The sequence below is a fragment of the Chrysemys picta genome, chromosome 8, assembly GCF_011386835.1.
Source record: "Chrysemys picta bellii isolate R12L10 chromosome 8, ASM1138683v2, whole genome shotgun sequence".
Taxonomy (NCBI): domain Eukaryota; kingdom Metazoa; phylum Chordata; order Testudines; family Emydidae; genus Chrysemys; species Chrysemys picta.
In genome coordinates this window covers 51,185,507-51,205,462 of record NC_088798.1, presented here as the reverse complement: position 1 = coordinate 51,205,462, position 19,956 = coordinate 51,185,507, and positions in this window count along the sequence as shown.

The following is a 19,956-nucleotide window of genomic DNA, read 5'->3' as shown; positions in this document are numbered from 1 at the left end:
TCACGGACCATGCCCCTCTGCAGTGGATGCACCAAAACAAAGACAAAAACACAAGAGTAACAATATGGTTCCTGTCGCTTCAACCCTTTCACTTCACAGTACAACATAGGTCTGGAACCCAACATGGCAATGCGGATGGCCTGTCGAGAGTGCACTGCTTTCTGACCCAAGTAGCCCAACCCCGTAGTGTTGAGCAGGGGTAATGTGGTAAACCCAGGACAAACAGCTACAAGCGGGGGGGGGATAGTAATTAGTCCCAGGGGGTTAAAAGGCCTCTCCCTACCCACTGAGGAGAGAGAACCACGGGGAAATAAGGTGCAGCTGGAAAAGGGGTTACCAGGGAACTAATTAGGTTCAGCTTGAGACTTTTTTAAACCCTCCCCTACGTGGAAGAGGGGGGTGAGAGAGTGAGAGAAGCAGGGAAGCTTCTAGTAGGCTAGGTGCTGCAAGACACCGAACCCTCCCAGGAAGGAAGACTGCACACCCTCCCCAGAAGGGAAGGAAAAAAAGCACAAGGGACTGACTGAGGAAAGGAACAGCTGGACCCTGTGCTACCTATAAGGATTTGCTTTGCCCAAGCCTGTGTCTCCAAGGCTAAAAAGGACTGAGCCTACTGAGGAGAAGAAGGTACTTTGCCACAAAAGATGTAGACAAATTGAAGAAAGAATCCAAAAGAGAGAAACAAAAATGATAAAAGGAAAACTTGACCTATGCAAAAAGGTTAAAAATACTTGGTATGTTTTGTCTTGAGGAAATAAGAATGCGGGGGGACCTGATAACTGACTTCCAATATATTGAGGGTGGCTATAAAGAGGATGATGATCAGTTGTTCTCCATGTCTACTGAAGGTAGGACAAGAAGTAATCAGCCTAATCTGGTGCCAGAGAGATTTGGGTTCGATATTAGGAAATGCTTTCTGACTATAAGGACAGTCAAATACTGGAATAGCTTCCAAAGGAGGTTGTGGAATCCCCATCACTGGAGGCTTTTAAGAACAGGTTGAACAAACACCTGTAAAGGATATTTTAGGTATATTTGGCCTTGCCTCTGGGCAGGGGGATGGACTAGATGACCTTTTGAAGTCCCTTCCCTACATTTCTATGAAAGTGGCAGTTAGGTGTCCAAACCCCTTTGTGAGTCTAGTCCTTTGTCTCCTTATGCTGTGAAGATGAATATGTTAAAGATTGTGAGGAGTCCAGATGTTACAGTAATGGGGACCCTGTTAGTGCCTCAGATAGATTAGTCTGAATTAACTAAAGTTTTGTTACTTTTGGATAGTTTTTAAATGATATAAGAGGAGAATTCTCAGAGTTTATGAGATTTTGCTAGTTTACTCTCTCCTAAACTCAGTGGAGAGATCCAGCTAAGAAACATTTATTATTTTCTCATCTCTGAAGGTGCTTAGTAATTAAAGTAGGAAATTAGTAACATCAGTTTAATATTAGAAAAAACACACACCGGCAAATAAAATAATCAATCTTTTACTGAATATTGCAGCTATACTCCTTTTAATTTAAAGGAGAGAGTGTTTTTTCTCCCTACATATTAAATTTGTTAATAGGTTTCCTTAGATTAATCTTGATTTTCATATTGTCAGTGTGAGAGTTCATTATGATGTTTTAATTCAGAGCTATACTGGATTGGTTTCAAATGAGGGGAGCTCAGATTGACATAAATCTGAAGTGATGAGACAGCCAGACCCATTGACTCACTAGATTCTAGTTAAATCCAGTTTACTTTGAAATTGCTTATTAAATCTGGCCAATCTCTATAACTTAATTTACTCCATCATTATAGTTGTGATTAAGATGGTGGTTACAGAGCTGCTTAATGATAAAAACATGCTGAATAACTGGCTAATTAAAGTCACTACACTTTTTGATGTTTTTCTCAATTGATCCTTGGGGAAAGGGAAAGGATGTCCAATTACCACAGTGCTTGTAAATATAGGGAGTGCTACGGTTTGGAGTTTGCTTTGGAGAGAAAGATATTTGAAGTTGCAGAGGCCACAGAATGGAAGAGCAATGACCCCATCATGTGACTATTTTTCATAAGCCCTTCTGCAAGACACAATCATTGCCCCCCTAATGCAACATGTTGAGTAAGGGCCTGTCCCCATGAGGTCATAATGGCAGAGCTCCCATGACTTCTCCTGAATCTTTTCCTTTCCTGGGTGAGAAGCTGCAGTACAAGGTGCACATACAGGGAGCAACTATTTAGTTAACTTTATTAATGAGCAGAAAGTAAACTAGGGCATCCTGAAACTTGATCTTATTTAAATACATACAAATTAATACCTACCCTCCCCGAGCTACTAGGAGGAGTTCTATTCCTCGTTTATCCAATATATCCAAAGCAACTTCAATGTGAGCTAGATGGCACCCTAGCTATAACAAACAGGTGACATCTGGGCAAATTTGACTTTCAGAAGGCTTGAGAGTAAGAGGGTATTTGAACAGAAAGAAGCAATGAGTTAGGTAGATTTTGTATCAAGTGCTAGTATTTTATGTGATGTCATTTAGAAAGTGGTGAGTTGAGTTAAATCTAAATCTAGGTGTTTTCACTGCAAGTAAACACAGGGGGATGAATGGGATTTACATTTCTTCTATTTGAAGACCACAATACAATATTCTTGTTTGCAAATTAATTTTTAAATTAATCAGCAAAACCACCAAGATCATTAATAATATAACCAGAAGTAATTTAACCTATATCATTGCTGTGATCCAGATCAAATACTCTTTTTACATCTAAAATTAAAAAACTGCTTTTTCAGTGGGTTTAAGATTAAATCAAAACATTTGCAATCCAATCTTTTGGAAATATATTTAAAATAATTCATTTGTAGCCATTTAAAAAGATCAAATGGCATGTGCTCTGGAGACCTTTTCTTTAATGTTGAGTTTTCCACACTGAGAAAGTTGCAGCTTGCTTGCTAAAGCAATTATCATTCCACATTCCAGTAATTGAACTTCTGTCATCCTGTTAAGGGCTAATCAATGACTATGGGAATTTGTAATTTTATAGTTACCCTGCAATCCCTAAAGCTGTAATTAAATTGATACAAATTCAAACTGTCCTTGATCTCAGCCTAAATTAACTCCTCAAGAGACAGACTTCATGAAATACCCCTGGGGTAACCCACTGGTGAGCGTGTGTTACCTCTGTGCCTGATCCACAAAGGATAAGAGTTTGTTGCAGACCTAGCTGAACAGCCCAACTCTTGGTTGTTTAGCTCAAGCTGTTGCAGTTCATCTTCTTCTCTCTGGAGGTCACCTGCACGTCAGTCATGATGGTGGCCATTACAGATGCAGATTTTGATAGGAAATTACAAAGGGGCAAGGAAGTGGGGAGTGTTCATGGAGCTTTCTCTGGGACCCGTCAGAATTGCAGTTCCAAAAGAAAGCATGATGGTTTTATCCCTCTCTCTATTTGGTCTGTGAAGTGGCACGTGGGAGAAACATGCATGTATGCTGTATGCCTGAGAGCCCTGGGAAGCAACCTGAAGCAGAATCCTTCCCATTTTCCCTCTCGGTGATGTAGCTGCACATTACACCCAAGACAGGGCTTTCTCCATTAGGAACATCGGTTTATAAAAATAGCACATACACCCTTTTTGTAGTATCAAGCTTGTAGCTGGTTTCAGAGGGGTAGCCGTGTTAGTCTGAATCTGTAAAAAGCAACAGAGGGTCCTATGGCACCTTTAAGACTAACAGAAGTATTGGGAGCATAAGCTTTCGTGGGTAAGAACCTCACTTCTTCAGATGCAAGTAATGGAAATCTCCAGTGGCAGGTATAAATCAGTATGGAGATAACGAAGTTAGTTCAATCAGGGAGGGCGAGGTGCTCTGCTAGCAGTTGAGGTGTGAACACCAAGGGAGGAGAAACTGCTTCTGTAGTTGGATAGCCATTCACAGTCTTTGTTTAATCCTGATCTGATGGTGTCAAATTTGCAAATGAACTGGAGCTCAGCAGTTTCTCTTTGGAGTCTGGTCCTGAAGTTTTTTTGCTGTAAGATGGCTACCTTTACATCTGCTATTGTGTGGCCAGGGAGGTTGAAGTGTTATCCTACAGGTTTTTGTATATTGCCGTTCCTGATATCTGACTTGTGTCTATTTATCCTCTTGCGTAGTGACTGTCCAGTTTGGCCAATGTACATAGCAGAGGGGCATTGCTGGCATGTGATGGCATATATAACATTGGTGGACATGCAGGTGAATGAGCCGGTGATGTTGTAACTGATCTGGTTAGGTCCTGTGATGGTGTTGCTGGTGTAGATATGTGGGCAGAGTTGGCATCGAGGTTTGTTGCATGTTGTACCTCACCCTCCCTGATTGAACTAACCTCGTTATCTCCATACTGATTTATACCTGCCTCTGGAGATTTCCATTACTTGCATCTGAAGAAGTGAGGTTCTTACCCACGAAAGCTTATGCTCCCAATACTTTTGTTAGTCTTAAAGGTGCCACAGGACCCTCTGAAGCTTGTAGCTGGTCACTAAAATGTAGTTGAATCAGGTAAGTGCACATGTTTTAGGCCATGATCACCACTAACATAACCCATCACTTTGCATTATATTGAAGTCAAATGAATTTCATCTGCTTATGCCACAGGTGAATTTATCCCTTGCATTCCAAGGTTGCTTTTCAATGCAATATGCAAAGAGTGCAAGATCAGAGGATTATCTGAATACAGTACATTATATTATTTTCACAAGCTGTGATGGAAAATTATTTCTAAAATATAAAATTTTGCGACAGCTACCTTGGAATCCTAGACCAGGTCCTTTCAGGGGCCTAAAAAGCTATACAGTAATTTATTAAAAACAATCTATTCTTTCCAATTATTCTCAAAATGAGGTAGTTAGAGATGGACAGCATCACACACAGCTCTTCCATGATATTTTTATTTGCTCCTCCAAAACATTACTTCATCATTTGAAAAAAAATGCACATATTGGACCTGGCCCTGCCATCTTTATTTACACTAGTAATACTGCCTTACTTCCCTAATTTCGGTGGGACTACTTATGGAAGCAGTAGTTGGCAGGCTCCAGTCCTTTTGTTTGCTTTTTTGTTTGCATCTCATGTGTAGCTGAAATCATGCAAGAAAGCTCATATCTCATTTGTGTCCCAAATTCCTTTTGGTTACTCACTGCTTGCCAAAGTAACCTTTTTAGGATAAGTCAAACTAGGAACACTAATGTATGAGATCATTGGGGATGCAACATGTTTATGAATCAGCCAAGAGCAAATCCCAATTTTTTTCCTAAAGGGCATTCTTCTAGTGATCATAGGGTGGCTTAAACTTATATCCTGGAGATCACCAGCTCCATTTTTATACATGATTTGGATCATCGGCAAAATAAAAATTTGTAGTAATATTATGCTAATACCTAACGGCCTCAACTGAGATTGGGATGCCATTGAGCTAGGAGCTATAAAGTATAGAGTATGTAGCATTCCTTGCCCGAAAAAGCTTGCAGAATAAATCAGAAAGACAGTAAGGGTAGGAGGGGAAACAAAATGTAGTGATACTCAGCACAAACCAGCCAAACCTTAAATCCAGATAGGTATAGGTTGATTATACAGCCTGTCTGTAGCGATGTATTAAGAGCAACAGAGTCCCAGATATTCATGCAGGTAGTCAGCGACAATGATCACTCAGTGTTACACTTGGCAGGAACAATGCGGTTTGGCAAACCCTAGGGGAGTGAATGGCCTAGCGTTCTGTGTGTGCCAGTTGCCTTATTATATAGGGAAAAAAAGTCATAAAAGCCTTAAAATGATCTGATGGACAACAAAACAGCTGGGCGATAAATATTGGATGGTCAATATTTAAATAGAATCAAAGAACAAACGTGATTATCCTCACAGCTTAGAATGCCAGGACGCTTCAGGAGAGTAAAGAATTTTCCTAGAGAGAAAGACTGTTCTGATTTATTGCAAGCTGGCAATATGTTATCTAGATGTTATCTACATTGAAGTTTTGGACTTTTGCTGGGCTCTTGATTTGGTCCTAAGATAGAAGAGACTTATTCAAAAAGGGAGCTCACTGAAGTGGATGTGGGATACACCTTCTAGCAATGCAAACAATGATTAGAATTTAGATTGGATGGTGCTGGATTTACAATTTGATATAAAATCATTACGTATTTTGATAGCTTGCTGTAGGAAATAAATGAACATCTTATCAGACTACAGTTGCCACTTCAATGGAAAATGCATGCAACTATCATCATTACTGCATACATATAAAAGGGATCATAGAAGCTCAGCTATCACCTTTATTTCAAAGAAGTGCTACACACACACATATACACTCGCACGCACACATGCAAGTGGACGTGAGATATAACACTTCTAAGGAATAGCATCTGCCTCGTGACTGTTATTTACAACAGGCTTCCAAATGTCCCCAAGAATGTCTCTTGTGTTTCTACAGCTGAATAGAAGTAGCCATCTGGGCCAAGCATGTTTATGATGCTATCTTATTTTTTTGTTGTTTCAGTTTATTTCAGTGTAATGCACCCAAGGCAAGAAAAAGATCATCTCAAGCACATCTCTCAAAATAGTCCTAATTAGTCACTGCAAACAGGCTTGTCAGTGTAGAGTAGTCGACATCTGTTTAATGCCACTACTTTAATTTTAGTGTCAGAGTGAGATCACAAGAGCTGGATTGTAATGGCTGTGTCTGTCTATGAGAAAAATCCTGTTAGTTCTAATTAAATTTAGTTTGCCGTATACTCCAGCTTTCAAAGATTTAAACTTTGCTGGGATTTCCTTATGTAAGAAGTTTTTGACAGTTTTCATTGGGATACTGTAATTATTTTTGAATTTATTTTCCATGCCACAGAGTTTTCAATATTTTGTAAAAGGTACTTCCACTAAATAATAAAAATCTTCCTTTCTGATGCAGGTATATTATACTGTAGATAAAAAATACAATTTATAATCAGCCATCATGAACTTTACTTAACATAATTTAGAGTAAATGATGGACTCCATCTTTTGTCACTTTATTGGGCCCATTACTTTTCTTATTTGTATTGTTGTGTTTAGAGGCCTGTAGTAGTAATCAGGTCCTAGTGTGCTGTACAAATACATAATCAAAAGATGGTCTCTGCCCCAAACAGCTTATAGTCTTAATATAAGATCAGACATACAAATAGCTAGAGGAAGCACAAGGTAACATTATGATGATTATGAACAGCATGATAAGCCTTGGTCAAAGCACATCAGCTGCCTAAGCACAGCAGAGGTTTCTATAGACATGGTAGCCAAAGGGAGTTTTAAGGAGGCATTTGAATGAAGGCAATGAGGTGAGTTAACATATGTTTATAGGAGTGAATGCCGTACATAAGGGCATGAATGGAAGAAAGTATGATGATGTTTGTTGTGACTAAAGTTCTAAGTACCATTATCCATCTGCTTATCTCTGACATTCCATACATGCCCCAAACTATGATGTATATAGGTGATGTGTGATAATTCTCATTCTTCTGAGGAGCACAGAGGATTACATGAGCTATAATATCTAGGCAGAGTAGGTCTAATTAAAGATAGAACTAAATTTGAGATCAATTCACAAAAGTGAATACAGTATAACTCCAGGTATCCAAATTCTCTTTATCTGAAAATCTTACTTATTTGAATCAAGAGTGTCTCTCCCAGGTAGCTCTATGTTAGTTAATCATCTGCTAATAATTTCTCAGTTAGCTTCTTAGCATGTGTTAGTGCTAATCAATGGCTTTTTTTTTTGTATACCTCAGATATGTCCTTAAGAAGGAAAATTACACTTTGGACAAGGCCAGCTGCAATCTGGCAGTGCCACTCATTGTGGTGGCATTTGCTGGCATTGTACCCCACTGGGGTGGGCAGCACTAGAGGCCCCAGAATCCTGCTATTGGGAGGCCCTCGGTTAACTGTCCTGTCCAGTTGCCCTGCCTGTCTGCTTCCTGGCACCAAAATTCCATCTTGTCCAGAAGGAAGGAGTCCGAGAATTGACTGAAGCCAATGAAAAGGTCCGGGATTCAAATGAACAGGATGAGGGTTGATACCCACTGCCCAGCCCTGAGGGAAGACAGCACCAAGCTATTGTAGTCCAACAATAGGGAGTTGCAGGACAGAGCAGGAGGTGGCAGAGGAGGAGTCAGGGTCTGGGGAGCTCCCCGAGCGGACCACCTTGCCAGCAGAGAACCATTCTCCTCAGGCATCTCTATTTATCTGAATATCCAGTTAAATTATCCAAAAACTTTGGATGTCCTCCATGCTATTTGGATAAATGGAAGTGTACTATAATTCTAAAGCTTTAAGTCAGACCAAGTAAAGTAGGGTTGGATCCTGCAAGGTGCTGAGCATTGTATCCCTAATCTAATAAATCATTAACATTTGTGTTAAACTTGAAGCAAGTGGGCAGTCTCATTGACTTCCATGGAACTACACACATGATGAAATTCTTTGCTGGATTATGGCGAGAGTTCTCATCAGCTTGCAAGATAACACCATAATCAGGAATCTGGTCTTTAAATAGTTTGGAGGGGGTGGGTAATTTCTCCCTATCCATACATGGTTATGAGTTTCCCCTCTATTTTTCTGACCACTTCTGACCAAACCCCAGTCAGAGATCCCTCATCCAAGCTGCAGTCTCAACTAGACATTTTGGTAGGTCACTCAACTACTCCAAACAACTCAGATAAAATGGAGAAGCTGGTGTCTTTGGCAAACTGAAGGCACCATAATCTTCATAGGACTGGAGATGTAGGGTGTAGCTAGGGACCATCTTCAGGACCATCTGCACACAGGTGATTGATTTTGTAGATCAAACTGTGTATTTTATATCTTCTCCATCCGCGCATTCAGATACTATTTGTCTGTGAAGCCTATTACACTGCTCTACAGCCAAAATGCTTTTGAAATAAATGTAGTCAAACTTTATTAATTCTGGGTCACTGAGAATGAAAATGATGCTTAAAATTGTTGATTGGCACTAGTTTTCAAGATATGCTATTGGGTCAGTATATACGAGCCTTGACTTGGGAATGGCGGAGGATAAGTGAGTTGGAAGGGATCTCAATTTAAACCAGAAATGACTAAAATACATCTTTGACTGGATCTATGAATAAATCTATGACTGGGTTTGGACAGTACTTGCTTTTTAGGCAAAACAATGAATGATGCAATCTGAAACTGGTATTGCATCATACATGATATGAATTGCATCATGTTATTCCTAGAAGTCATGGATGATGCAATCATAATGAAGCTTACATCACTCTGCTGAACAAATTGCCCAATATCAGCTCTAGAAATCATACAGTGTCGTGCTTTCTTATTTGTCAGTGTTTGATTTTGCAAAGGGACACATTTCTGTTTAGCCAAAGTTAGCAGAGATGCCTCGTACTTGTGTGAACAGTGCAGATAACTTCTGCCGTGTTTGTGGTGAAGTGACTTTTGCATCACAAAAGTGCAGTATAACCACTATGGTTAAGAAAGCCTATCACCTTTATTTTGGCTGCAAAATTGGAGATCAGGACAAGAGGTGGGCCCCACACATATGCTGCAACACTTGTGCACCAAATCTTCGCCAGTGGTTGAACAGGAAAAGGAAATCTATGCCTTTTGCAGTGCCAATGATTTGTAGAGTGCCAACAGATCATACCAGCAATTGTTACTTCTGCATGGTGCCTCCAGTTGGGAAAGGTGTGTCAAAGAAGAAAAAGTGGACTGTGCATTATCCAAACATTCCATCAGCTATACGCCCAGTACCACCCGGAGAAGGACTGCCGGTTCCTGATGCACCAGAATCATTCTCACTTGAGTCAGACGAGGAAGAAGAAGAGGATGAAACTTCTGGTCCTGAACCATCAATGTCACAGGACCCACATTTTCTCCCATCCTCCTCCTCTGAACCACACCTCATAACACAAGGTGAACTGAATGACCTTGTCAGGGATTTGGAACTACCCAAGAGTAAGGGAGAGCTGTTGGGCTCCAAACTACAGCAGTGGAATCTCCTGGCAGGTGATGTTAGGGTTTCCATGTTCTGTGACCGTCAAAAGGATCTTGTCCCATTCCTCTTCATGGAAGTGATCTTGTGGCCTGCAACAACATCGATGGTGTGATGGCAGCCCTCAACTTCGTTCACGATCAGATGAGTGGAGACTATTCATTCATCGAAGATGAGTCTTAAAGCTGTTTTACTGCATAATGGCAATGTTTTGCCATCAATTCCAGTTGGTCTTGCAGTCCATATGAAGGAAACCTATGACAACATGAAACAACTTTTGAGGTTCATAAACTATGACCAACATCAGTGGCAGCTTTGTGGCGATTTGAAGGTTGTTGCTCTCTTGCTTGGTCTGCAGACTGGATACACAAAGTACTGCTGTTTTCTCTGCGAATGGGATAGTCATGCAAGAGATTCCCACTACATCAAGAAAGATTGGCCACTCCGACAGTCATTGGAGCCTGGGAGGAAAAGTGTTCAGCATCCACCACTTGTTGAATCAAGGAAAATTGTTACCACCCTTACCCATCAAGCTGGGTCTGATGAAGAACTTTGTCAAGGCCATTGACAAAACACAAGCAGCTTTCAAGTACCTCCGTGGAAAATGTCCAAGGTTAAGTGAAGCTAAGATAAAGGAAGGTGTCTTTGTTGGTCCTCAGATTTGTGAACTTCTTCGAGATGATGCATTTGACCATGCACTGCGTGGCAAGGAAAAGACGGCATGGAAAGCCTTCCAGTTAGTGGCAATAAATTTTCTCGGAAACAACAAGGCAGACAACTACAGGTTGTTGGTGGAAAACCTCCTCAAGGCATACAAAAGCCTTGGTTGCAACATGTCACTAAAGATACATTTTTTGCACTCTCATTTAGATTCTTTTGTGCAGTGAGCAGTGAGCAGAGCAGTGAGCGGCGAGCGATTTCACCAGGACATTGCAACAATGGAGAAATGCTATCAGGGCAAATGGAGCCCATCAATGCTTGCAGACGATTGCTGGACAGTGACAAGAGATGCTCCATTTAATGAATACAAGAGACAAGCCAAAAAGCGCCGAGTAGACACTGAATAGGACTAAACTATGTACATAATAGTTTTTTGCCTTTTGTTCCATAATAAATTTTATTTATATAACCCTTTTGCTGATTTTTTAAAGTGTTACATACAGGGCCGGCTCTAGGTTTTTTTGCCGCCCCAAGCAAAAAAAAAAATGTGGCTGCCCCCCACCCCAGCCTTGGGCTCTTCCCCCCCCCCACCAGTGCCCTCCCCCACCCGCACCCCCTGACGCCCCAGCCCTGGGTTCTCTCTTCCCCCCCACACCCGCAGCCCCTGCTGCCCCAGCCCTGAGCTCCCCCACAAACATGACCTCCTTGTTCACCACAGCAATCCCCATTTACACTTGCAGTGGGGATCAAACCGTTTCTACTATTTTTATTTCACTTTAGTATAAATCTTGCCCCCGCAACCCCATATTTAGTGCTCCAAATGCAATGAAAGGCATAGGGACTAACTCTCAAACCTTGTACCCAGGAAGGGATGGGGAGCTAGTAAAGAGGGTTCAGGCAGAGGAGCGGGTGTGGGGGTGCTTGGGGGCTCTACACTGGCAGAGAGGTGGGGTGTGATGTACTTGCAGAGGAGGAGAGGGGGTATCAGGAGGGTTGCGGGAGAAGAGGTGCAGGGGAAGGGGGAGCTGCGGGAGGAGAGGGCTGGGGAAGGGTACAAGGGGAGAGGTGCAGGTGAAGGGAGAGTACAAGGGGAAGGGGTGTGGTGAAGGAGCAATGGGGGAGGTACAAGTGGAGGGTCTCTGAGCGGGATGGGGGGTACAAGGGCTGAGAGGGGCAGGCGCTGACAGCTGCTTCCCCAGCCCCGGGCAGGCAGAGCCGAGACGACAGACACTGACCCCCAGGTGCCTGAGCCGCGGGGGTCCCCCGGCAGGGCAGTATCCCCCGCTGCCCTGCTTGGAGCTGGGCTCTGCCTCTCCCCGTCCAGGGCCGGCAGCACGGGGCTGAGGCGAGAGAGGTGCGCGGCGGGCTGGGTCCGGGAGCAGGAGGGGGCGGCGGCAGCTCCCTGGCAGCCGGGCTGCCCAGCCACTCGCCCTGTCAGTGCGCGAGCCGGGATCCGCGCCCCCTGCCCAGCCCGGCGGCGCCCTGCACAGCCCCCTCGGGCGGGGAAACGCCGCGCCGCCCTGGGGAGACTCAGTACAGCAGCTGCAGCAGGACCCCTCCCCCCTCCCTGCATCCCGGGCCCCACTTCTCTCCCTCCCTCCCCGGCTCCTCACACCCAGGCTGGGCTGCAGTTCAGGCTACCCGGCCGCTGGAGAGCCAGAGCATCATCCCCCGGAGCTGAGCCCCTCTCGCTGCCGCAGCCGGGCTCAGCTCCGGGGGATGACGCTCCGGCTCTCCAGCGGCCGGGCAGCCTGAACTGCCATCCAGCCTGTGCGACTCAGGCTGCCATGATCGCCATCTAGTGACTGCAGCCAGAACTGCAGTGTCAGTTCCAGCTCTGCAGTGACAGCCTCAGCTGACAGGGAACATCTTGGTTCAGGGCCGGCTCCCGGCTTTTTGTGCCCCAAGAAAAAGAAAGGGGGGGAGGGGGGGCTGGAGTGCTGCCCCTTGGAAAGTGCTGCCCCAAGCACATGCTTGGAGCGCTGGTGCCTAGAGCCGGCCCTGGTTACATAAACAGGACAGGTGAAATATTATCATGTAAAGCAACCATAAACACATGAAAAGACCTAGGTTTACAATTTATGATTAAAACTCTACTATCTACACAATATACATAGACATAAAATGTAAAAACTTAAATATCTTAGAAACAGTAGCCAATCAGTTGTTTTAATTGTCATATTTGAATTCAGCACATCAAAATACATAATAAATAGCACATTTTATCTCTGAAGCAGATGACTTCTCAAAAATTGTAGACCAGTGTTATTGGAATATTCTATCACAAAAATAATAGGGTTAAACTGTGAGCATGGGCAGGGCCATAGAAAACAGTGCAGCTCTGGAATCACAAGCTGAGGAAGAGAATAAAGGGTAACTTACTCCCTACTCCCACAATAATTTTTAAAATTATGGCTGTGAATTCAGAACGGGTGGATCACTTGACAAAGAAGAAATTCAGCTGCTGATTTACTGTAATGCTCTTGAGAACCTTAGAAATCTCCATTTAATCCCTACCTATTAGTTGATTTGTTGTTCTAATCTGTATATTTTCTGATTACTATTTAGAAACATCAGATCTTGAATTGAGTTGATATTGGAGATAATGTGTTTTTAGGCTGCTCATCCCTTTTACGGGCCTAATAGATTTTAATTGGAGTCTTGGTATATTATTATTTTGCACAGTACCCTTTGAACAAAATCTGGGGAATGGATACAGTCTTCATGCATTTGGTGTAAGTGAATGGCTGATTATTGGAGCAGTGTTCCAAGACAGGCTAAACCTACCCCCTCTTAAATAGCTGACTATCTTAGAACAGAACAAAGACAGACACTCAATGTAGTAATTTACAGAAATGTTTTAAACAAACAAAAACTTGTTGATGACAACTGCAAGAGGAAAGCGGACATCATTAGACAAATTTAGCTGGCTAAAGCAGAAAAATTCGGTTCTTGCAGTAGTCATATTGTGTTTGTAATTGTTAATTGCTGTACATCTCAGAGATTCAAATGACAAGGTTCAGTTAGCTATAGAAAGCTGAGAAAAGGATAGATGCATCACAGAAGCACATTTTATATAGTAATCATGTTTCAGTATTTTACTGAGTTATTTGTAAGAGAAATGTACACATAAGCAGAACTAGCTGAGTAAAGTGGCCACATTTCTCATGCATGGATCATAAGATTAGGCTGTGCTAGATAAAAGAAATTGGTTCTTACCCACAAAGCTTAAGTGGACTCCAATTTAAAAAAAATGTTGTTATGTTTTGTTTTCAGAAAGGATACAGTAATGTCAACAGCAGGGGTAAATTATTTCAGTATTAAGCTAAATTTTTCATTTTAATAGCCCATAAAGAAATGTGTCTTTTTCAACAATTACAGATGAGGACGAACACATGCCTTGTTAAATGTTGCAAATTTGTCTTGTTGTTTTAATATTATTTGGAGATGCGCTCCTCACTTCATTACAGACTCCCTCATGTAGGGTCAATTTTCTGCCTACATTACAATTCCTGTGCTCCCACTGGGAACAAAGAATAGTTTGTCAGAAGCCTGGGAAAGGAGACAAATGGAACTTTGCTCTAGTCTAATAACCTTCCTGAAGAAGACAGATGTGTGAATTGCAAAAGTTTCACCTGCAAAATTCCTGCTGGCACACTAATTAAGGACTAGTTCTCTCTCACCCCTGAACAGAAGTCTGAAAGGAGATGATGGGGAGAAATTATAGTTGACTTGTCCATCAAAGTTACCCTCAAAACATTTTGCTAGGGTGATGTTTACCTTCCAGACACACAGTGCATTCTGTTTCCAACACCCATGGATTTCCAGAAGTATGTGCCAATCTTGCAGGTTCTGTTGAAGTCATATGGCCTTCCACATGTAATTGCTGTGCCTCTGTCCTACTTCCAGGTCTACAAAATTCCCCGTGGGGCTTTTCTTGCTCTCTACTCCTGGACCAATTCTTAATGTGGTTTCCCTCAGCCTAGAGGAGGCATCCCTCAGATGCTCATACACCCTAAGGTTATAAACACTTCTCAAACTGATAATAAGTTGCCATCCCACTCCCTGGAGTCCCAGCCCATAAGACAACCAGAAATAATATCATATGATTTATGTGGCTAATCACAACAAAACAATCCAACACAAAACATGAAGAAATAATGGGAAAAGTTTTCATAACAATTTTCACTATCAAATAGCAAACTTTGAACAACATTTTCAAAGAAATATCTCCAAATTTCCATCCATTTGTTGAAAACTGAAAACAAAAACAAATATTTGTGTTCACAAAATGTTCTCATTATGAATATTTCATGTAGCTCTAGTGTAGTATTACAGAGTTCGATACCCACTGCAACCATGCTTAGGTGCTTCAGGGTAATTCATTCATTTTCATAATAATTTTGGAAATGACAATATTAAAGGTGTGGTGTACCAGCAGTGAACCCTTTGTGGGAATGCTGTATCTAATGTGTGAACAGCACAGCCTTGCTAAATGAGACCAAGAAAGAGAAAAATATGAAGATCAGAGAACTTACATAATGATTTGAAGAGACATAATTTGAAATAACCTATTTGCAAATGGCACTGCAATTTGCACAGCCATACCTGGAGTGCATTTTGGAAATAACATTGCTTTTAGAAAGCTTTCATGTTCTTATCTGTTTGAAAATGGTTTTCCAAACTTTTTCTTTTAGTCATGAATTGTAGTAGGCAATAAGAGTTCTATACAGTATTCATGGACTCTTGAGCATTACATACACAACTTGGTTACAATTTATTTAGATGCTGCTAGAATCTGGCAAACTGAGAAACTCATAACACCAGGTTGAAACTATGTGTGATGGACAGCAATGTCAGGAAGGGCCATCTGTTGTTGTTTTTTTTTTCAAAAAGAACATCCGAATGCATCCGAAGAAGTGGGCTGTAGTCCACGAAAGCTTATGCTGTAATAAATGTGTTAGTCTCTAAGGTGCCACAAGTACTCCTGTTCTTTTTGCGGATACAGACTAACACGGCTGCTACTCTGAAACCTGTTTTTTTCAGTACACATGGATTAACTAATATGTATGCACACTGCAGAAAGGGTGAGGCACTGTTCGTACATTCTTTACAAACAGCCCCATCAAGTTATTCCCAGGTAAATGGAAAATTCTACTCAGAATTCTGAGTTCTGGGCTAATGTTTTATCTATCTTGCTTACAGATAAATCTATCAGTATGACTACACTGCAATTAGAAACCTGCAGCTGGCCTGTGCCCCTGACTCGCACTCATGGACATTCAAGTGTGGGCTGTAGCCTGAGCTCTGGGAGCTTCCCACCTCACAGGGACCTAGACCCTGGGCTTCAATCAGAACCTGAATGACTATACCACAATTAAACAACCCCTTAACTCAAGCCCCAGAAACCCGAGTCAGCTGGCATAGGCTAACCATGCATTTTTAATTGCTGGGTAGACATATGCTATAAGTTTATCTCTCCCGCTGTTGATACCCAATTCTAATTCAAATATTGCAGTGCAACAACAAGGATACTAAACTCTTAGATGTGATAGCCTCAGATGAGCAGTAAGTCTGAAGCCTATTCTGCCTGGTTTTGTTATGCAAAGGAAAAGTTAAAGGTCTCATTTGAGTAGTCCACAATTTTTTCCCCCCTTATACACATTTGTAAGCAAAAATGGGAGTTACTTGTCAAGGCTTAAGGATTTGAACAATGGTAAAATGACATTTCTGGTGCTGAATAATGTTTCTTTTGTGACCAAGGCAACATGGCAATTATTTTCAAATTTGTTTTCTCCTTTCCTAAACTTTTCAGGTTAAGTAAAATGGGACCCTCAACTCAATTCCTAATTTGTTTTTTTAATCCAAACATCTGAAATCTGAGTTCAATTCCCTGACTCTACCACTGACTTCCTGTGTGAGGTTGGGCAAGTCATGTAGTCTCTCTGTGCCTCAGTTTCCCATTGTAAAGTAGGATAAACCTCTCACAGGATTGTGATGATGACAAACACATTAAAGATTATGTGGTGTTCAAACACTACTATATGGGGGCCATAGAAATATCTAAAATCGATAAATTAAGTAACATTTTCTCATAATGATTCCATGTTTATCAGGAAGGACACTGGATACATTTATAATACAATCATTTTGAAATAAAGTTGCTACTTGATTCTTCTCATAAATAGATCAAACAGGAAATGACTTCAGAAAAGTAACTATAAATGTAATCAATTTATCTTAATAATGCATCTCTCTAAGAATAATAATTTATTACCTGCATGGTATAAATGTAAACAGAACATTAATGGAGTCAGGGCTGGGGCGGGGGAAGAAGACAACAACACATTCACACTGATTACAAGTAGGCAGAGACAATTATTAATTATTATTACTAGTAACTCTTTATATTATCATGAGTCCCAAAGGATCCAATCAGGATTGAGATCCCATTATATCAGATTGTGTATAAGCACTTAATATAATGTCCTCTTCCCCCAAATGCCTACAACCTAATTTAAGGCAAGACCCAACAAGTTAATGTTAGAATCAATGAGAAGGGAGAGAGGGTGATTAAGGATAAATATAATGAGATCACTGTGTTTATGTACTGATGACCTTGGATAGGCCATCTGTGGGGTTTGATCCCAGAACCTTCCTTTTAGCTCACACAATAACAGACTTAAACTTCTATATTTCATCTAGCCACTAGGACAAAAAGCCAACTTCCAACCACAAAATAAAATCCACCCTGTGAATAGAAAACAATGAGGTGCCATTCACAGTACAAACTTTATACGTATAGTGGCAGAATAGATAGTGCCAATTACTCCATTTTGGATTGTGTTTGCATCTTGGCTCCATCGAGCTCCCTGAGCTTGACTTCCTCTCCAGGAAGCTTGCATATACCCAAGGAATCCATCCACAAAAAATGTGGTATTTCTGAAACACCACTCACTTATGGCGCCAAAATGTACTCTCAGTACGTTGTATAGATTTGTGCTCCTTCATCTTTTTCTAACAAGAGGAATGAAATAATTAACCATGCTGACTTTTAAATTACCATCCCTGGGCATCTGAATTAAAACCTCACTGAGAGGAATAAGACAATTCACACCTCTTAGAGCTACTGTTCCAGGCTCACTGCAGACTCATCTCCATTTTGGGTACACTAGGTTCATATTTTGTAGGTTTTCTTTGCATCTATGACATCAATAGACTGTGTTTTTATTACTGTTATTTTATTATTTCAAGTGGAGCTGCTGTTTCTGTGCTCTGTAGCCTTCATTTTGATAACAGTCCTATTTGGTTAAGGTTAAATATGGGCATAAGTACTTTTCTGAACTGAGGCCTCCTTGAGTAGTTCAACTGAAACCAGAGGGACTACATGGGGAGGGAGTAGCATGCTACTTTAAGGGCAGCAGAAGCTGGCCAGAAACAAACAAAAATAAGTTGAATGGAAAATACAGCAGAGTGCAAACTATTTTAAGGGCATGGAAAACAAACAAACACCAAACAGCCCTTCAGCTATCAGTACATTTGTGCTGTGCTGCCCCTGATGTTTCCTGAATCCTTGATTGGAGACTAACTTAAGAAGATGTGGAATGGAGAGAGGTAGACGGGGGGGGGGGGGGGGGGGGAGGAGGGAGAGAGAGAGAGAGAGAGAAAGAGACTTCAAGATAAGCTCATTCTTATCTCATTTTTTTATTTTTATTTTTTTATATCTGTCTCTTTAAGGATGTTATGTTTGCTGCTCCGCTGTGACCATTCACCCATATGACCTATTAAACCTGTTTCCTCAATTAGATCATAAACTGCAGAAAAGATAAAATGCCATGTAAACTACTGTGGGCATAAAGGAAATCCTACAGAGAGACAGTGTTTAATAAGATAGAGCATTTCACTTTAAGAGAATCTTAAAATATGTTACTTGAAAAGCAAAAATGTTGTGTGGTCTCAGTTCTGGTTAGCTCAGATCTGTGTGATGCCCCTGAATAGCGGCTATAACCAACAGACCTTAATCTGGGACATAGTTAGGTTTGAGCTATTTCGTTTTCTGGGATTCAAGGAATCTATTTTATGAGAGCACTAATGCAACTTCTTGCAGAGGAGAAAGACTATGATTTTGTTCTGCCCCACCCCCATTCACCTTACTCTAAATAAAGACCCGGGGTCTGTGGAACAGCACCTTGGGGGGGGGGGTGCCTAAATACAAATGTAAATTAGACAAGCTCTGAGGCTGTCTCAATTTGACTCAGAGTCCCCAGTACTGGGAGCAGAAATGCGACAGAAAGTTGGCAAAAAGCCTATGCCCTTAACCCTTCCTTTGGTGTGTGGGTGAATGCTGCTCAGATGCACTTATGGATCAGGATATGTATGTGTGTGTTTATATATGAATATATACAATATTTTGACGATAAAGGAGATGGTAGTTTGCTACTGCAAGGAAGAGCCTGCTTGACATGTCTGCTTCAGGGCACACTCTGAGACTGCTGAAAGTTCAGTGCTACCTGCTGTTCTTGGGAACAGCCTGTCAGGATGGTCTGCCCTTGGAGAAGTTGTGGAACCTATGTGTGATTACCCCTGGGAGGATGTTGGAAGCAACAGCCCATTTATTCACTGCACCAGTGGTTTCTATAAATATATTTATACCCCTGGCTTGTCTGCCTCACTGTAGTCTCAGGGGCTTGTCTATTTCAGAGAAAGTCATAATGGGAACTGTAAACTGTTATGCTTGCCCTGTCCAGAAATTGTACTGAAACTTTTACAACCATGATTTCCCACCATTCCCTTTTTTTCTCTTGAAATCTTACTCACAAAGTAGTTTCATAAAGAATTTGAGATGTACGCAAGCTCCTTTATTGTCTACACCTGCTACAGCTTGCTATCTAGACAGCTGACTACAGTGTTCAGTTGCCATTGTCTAGGGGACATATTTCCAGTAATAATAGTGATTATTAATATTTTGTCATATTAATTATGTCCCTTTGTGTTATACACAGTAGAATATCTCTTAAGAAATCCTCTGATTATAGAGAGAGAACATATTTATTTAGAAATGTTTGGAAAAGGAAAGAGACCAAAATCAAATATTTTATATCTGTCTGTGCAAATGATATTTTGTAAGGTTTCTACCTGATTTTAGAACCTGGCTCAATATTTATTGTCATGCCAAACTTCTTTGGTTCACTTCATGGCACTTTTTCTGTAAAAACACAATACTTTGTGAACTTTGCTAGCTTTTATGTGGTGTAAAATGTTCACATCATCTGTTTACTGAGTATTTCA